This window comes from Pygocentrus nattereri, chromosome 15 (genome assembly GCF_015220715.1).
Source record: "Pygocentrus nattereri isolate fPygNat1 chromosome 15, fPygNat1.pri, whole genome shotgun sequence".
Lineage (NCBI taxonomy): Eukaryota > Metazoa > Chordata > Actinopteri > Characiformes > Serrasalmidae > Pygocentrus > Pygocentrus nattereri.
Window position 1 is genome coordinate 15,425,425 of NC_051225.1, and position 5,445 is coordinate 15,430,869.

Sequence of the window (5,445 nt, forward strand, 5' to 3'; positions counted from 1 at the left end):
TTCCTCCCTCTCTCTCCCCTCTCTCTCTCTCTCTCTCTCTCTCTCTTTCTCTCTCACTCTCTTTCTCTCTCTCTCTCCCACCTCTCTCTCTCTCTCTCTCTCTCTCTCTCTCTCACTCTCTCCCACCTCTCTCTCTCTCTCGCTCTCCCACCTCTCTCTCTCCTGTCTCCTTTCCTTTTCGGAGCCGTAGAGGAAGTAGATACAGACTCTCTCTCTCTCTCTCTCTCTCTCTCTCTCTCTCAGCCTCTCTCCTTCTTCCTCATAGGAGCGCAAACTCTCTCGCTCACTCACACGCATCCGCGCGCGCGCGCACACAAGCAAGCAAGCGCGCGCTCCCAGCTGCGTTAGCTTCGGGAAAACGATTCAGATGTTTTCCAGAAAGGAGTGAAAGGGTTTTTAGCGGAAAAAACGTCCCCTTTAAGGTTCAGAGGAGCTGAAAAAAAGTGAGTCTTTCTCGCGAAGATGCAACCCAGAGCTCCTCCGTGTGCGCGCGAGCCTCTCCGGCCCTGTCCTCGGTTATTCTGGAGATGAAATGAAAGGGTGAGGTCAGACCTTTTGCTTGAGAGAGAGAAAAAACGGTTTTGTTGGTGGAATATGTGGGGGAGTCTAAACACATGACATTAATGCAATTAGGATATGAATATATAACTGGCTGCGAATGGAGGGGTGGGGGTGGGGGGGTGGGGGAAAAACAGACCAGCACTGTATTTTTGCTGTTGTTTTCAACACTTATTTCTTTGTCTTGTTCAGATATGGTCACTTTCTCAGGAGATAAAATACTCCTGTCTCACTTGTTGACAGTCTTTTTGTCTTTGTCTGTAGCCCCCCCCCCCCCACCCTTGAGTCTGTTCCCGAAGGAGCCATCATTCCGCTGCTTTGACGTTAAACCTTCACCTTTTTAGCAGTGACGACACTGGCGATGTCAAAACAGACTTGATCGCTTACTCGACCTTACACTCCCGTTTGATCGATGTAGTCTCCCTTGTGAATAAATACATATAATAACATAACAATAAAAAGGTTGTATTGTGTCAATATTTTCTAAAATATTAATACAGTTGATTGCAATACATTTACAAAATATTAATTTTTGCATTGTGTCTTGTATGTCTAATTTCCTCTGGTGGTGATGGTTGTGGTTGATAATGCGGTGTTTCTCAATAAAACGAGTCGTTGGTTTGATTCTGGTGATTTTCCTGTAATCAGAAATTGATAAAATCGCCTGAACTCACACAAATAAATCTACTATTACTCCAGTGAAACACAAGCCGAAGCCCTTTCCCAAAGACACGAGCAAAAAGCCTGAACCCTCTATTATGAATTTAATAACTTCACTTTCTTGCACAAAACGGTCCTTTATTATTAAATTATATTACTTATAAAGTTATATATAACGGTTATTAATAATCTGTCCTGATCATTAAATTAAAAAACCTTTGTAAAAATGTGTGCATGGGCTATTTTGGAGTATGTCGCCTGGAGGCAACTTTGTGAGACTATGGGAAGAAAGGAGATAGAGCCATGTTCCCTGAAGTGGTGAGACCTGGCTAAATCCATTACACTGTCACACAATGTTGCCTATAGGCAACAAACATCGGTTGCGAATTCTCATAAGGAAAACGTTTAAAAAGAGGGTTAAATGTGCCCACTAAGAGAGTTTTCTTGGCTTACTCTTACAAACTTTTTCCTTTGTTCCTAACCTTGTTATTGTCTTTAAATATGTATAGTGTTATTGTAAAGTGAGGAAAATGATTTTGTTGCCCTGAGGCAACATTATGCAATAGAGGGTTAAAATGGTTCTTGAATGTTCTTTAGTAAAGGCAGCGGTTTTATTTAAAAACGTTACAGCTCAAAAGAACCATCTCTAAGCTTTGCATGACTGAAAGCTTTTCCATGATGGAAAACCTGCTGCTTGTTCCACTTTAAAGAACTTTTTTTGGTACTACATAGAGCCCTCAAGAGTGCTAAGAATGTAGCAGGTAAAAAAAGAGATTAATAGAACTCCATAGAACCTCTTCATTCATCCTGCACCAGCAGAGTTCTGTTAGGCTCCACTCGCCTGTTTTTGTATCCTTTAGGTCTAGTTTATTATGCTGGGTTGGTGACGCTGTAGCGCTTTGAGTCACACCACTGACTAGACGGGCTCAGACTGAAGGCTAAAATGTGAACATCAGTGGCGTGACCAGTCGCAAAGTGTCACCAAGGTAGCAAAGTAAAATAAACACACACAAAAATAAATATTAATGACTAAATTGTAGCTGGGGAAAAAGAAGATGCCTTATACAAATATACTTGGAAGTATGAATGAAAACTCACTACAAATCAATCACAATTTCACTGAATCAATCTCGACTGGTTACTATGAGGCTCCGGCTGTAATAGTGTAATGTAGTAGAAACAGAGCCAAACACATTATAACAGGTTTAATAAAACTGTGGCTGCGTCCAAAACAGCAAACTACCATCCATCAAAACTACACACCACCATTAGAAGCCCAGTCATTAGGATGGTATGTGTAGTGCGGTAGTTTGCGGTTTTGGACGCAGCCTGTGATCGTTAGTATCACCGTGCTTGATCAGTTTCGCGTTCATTGGTTCTCTGCATCTTTGGGAAATAAATGGTGGCTTTAATTCCACCTCTTTTTTCGTTAAACGTCTTTATTTTGCGCTCTGACAGACTTGAGAGAGTATCTGTTCCTTCAGGTGGGCTCGTATTTCCTCATTCGCTAAAAGCAGTGGTCGTGATGTTGAGCGCTGATTGGAGGCGGGTTGGAGGTCTTCTTGGTGAGTGTAACTGGAATAATCGTCGTCTGTGAAGCTGATTTGTCTGTTGTAGAAAACGCTGTGCAAATAAACCGGCCTTGAATTGAATAGCGGCCATGATTTCAAGGGTCCTTGACCAAAGGGGGGGCTTTGTTAGTAGCACCTTTCCAACTTCATTACAACGGAGACACTAAAGTGCCGTTCCCAAATTAAAAATATTTGTCCCCTCGCAAACGAGAGAATTGCGAGTATTTTGCATTTACTCAGTTTAGTTGTTGCAACACAACGCATTTATAACGTATAAAAACATTTCAAAACGCCCATTTTATCCACGCTCTATGATTACAAATCATTTCAGACAAAAACTAAATGAATACAAACATAAACCAGTGAAACTCGACTGATTCTTTAGCTTCGTTATTGAGGATATTTCGTTTTTAATATGTGCTGAAAAAAACGTGCTTTTAAAGTAAGTTATTTGAACGCGTGAATAAAATATACAGCTGATTCACGCGCTGCAACTCTACACATTTAATTATGTCAATTAAAAACACCTTTTTCCCAGAGTGCATCTGGGGTTAAAGTATAAACAGATTTCATTCCGTCTTGTTATCTATTAGAACACAATAACGACCTGCTGAGTTCGGCTTTTCGCGCGAGACGCTTAAAGACGGTCGTCAGTCAGAGCGTCGTTCAGGCTTCATAATGCATCTGCTGCTGTGGTTATAACGGAGCCGCGGTGCTGCAGCCTCCCCCGCTCAGTGACGGCCGTGTGGAACGAAAGCGGGGGTGGAATCGCTGCGACCAAAGTGGCGCGTGCGAAACACGGTATAAATGCAAACACTGGTTTTCAAGTCGTTTTCATATCAAAGCGCGCGGGATGAAAAATAGCTGGGCTGCGTTATAACGCCGTTACGCTCAGTTACCGCCGGCGAGAGTCTCTCCTTTAGAGAGTGGAATCAGGCCGTTATTGATCAGCTCTGAGGGGCAGGTCTGCAGGGCTGGAGGAGTCGAGCTCAGGTCTGCAGAGTCTGGAGGGAAACCCTGAGGGAGCAAAGCTTCTCCTCATGCAGTGAAAGTCCTGCATACATGCACTGAAGTCCTGCTGCTCTAGTCCTGCATTAAAACCCCCATTCTTTCCACAGCAATCTGATTCCTGGCTTAATTAGGAGTTTTTTCGGTCCTGAACTGAAAGTGGGACTTGGATCATTTCACAGCCGTTCCAGTCTGATTGGAGGAGAATGAGATCGTAACAAATGAATAAAGCTATTACCTAATAGTTCCTACTTTAATAATAATAACAACATTAGAAGCGATAATAAACAATAACAATAATAATAATTGCACTACTTTAAACTATTACTACTACTACGACTAATAATAGGAATATGATATAATAACAATTATAATAACATTAATAACACCACTGCTACTACAACTGCTACCACCACCACTACTACTACTACTACTACTACTACTAATATAATAACAATTATATGTATAACAATTTTATATATATATATATATATATATATATATATATATATATATATACATACATAATAATAACAATAAATAAATAAAGCCACTACTACTATTACAGATCATAATAATCATAATAATAATAGTATTAACAGTAACACTGCTACTACTGCTAATAGTAATAACAAAATCAATGATGATAATGCAAATTTGAACACTACTGCTACTACTACTACTGCCACTTCTAATAATAGTAATAATAATAGTAATAACAATATGAAAACTAGTGCTGCCACTTCTAATAAGATTAATAATGATAGTAATAATAATATGAAAACTAGCGTCCACTTCTAATAATAGTATTAATAATTGTAATAACAATACGAAAACTACTACATCCACTTCTAATAATAGTAATAATAAAGGTAATAACAATACGAAAACTAGTACTGCCACTTCTAATAAGAGTAATAAAGATAGTAATAACAATACGAAAACTAGTACTGCCACTTCTAATAAGAGTAATAATGATAGTAATAACAAAATGAAAACTAATACGTCCACTTCTAATAAGAGTAATAATAACAGTAATAACAATACGAAAACTAGTACAGCCACTTCTAATGATAGTAATAATGATAGTAATAACAATATGCAAACTAGTACAGCCACTTTTAATAAGAGTAATAATGATAGTAATAACACTATGAAAACTAGTATGGCCACTTCTAATAAGAGTGATAATAATAGTAATAACAATACGAAAACTAGTACAGCTACATCTAATAATAATAATAATAATGATAGTAATAACAATTTGAAAACTAGTACAGCTACTTCTAATAATAATAATAATGATAGTAATAACAATACAAAAGCTAGTACGAATGCTTCTAATAACAGTAATAATGATCAGTAATAATGATAAACTAGTATGGCTACTTTTAACATAGTAATAACAATACAGAAACTAGTATGGCCACTTCTTGTAATAGTAATAACAATGTGAAAACTAGTACAGCCACTTCTAATATTAATAATAGTAATAATAATAGTAATAACAATATGAAAACTAGTACTACCACTTCTAATAATAGAATAATAATAGTAATAACAATACAGAAACTAGTACAGCTACTTCTAATAATAATAACAACAATACGAAAACTAATATGACTACGTCTAATAATAGTAATAATAA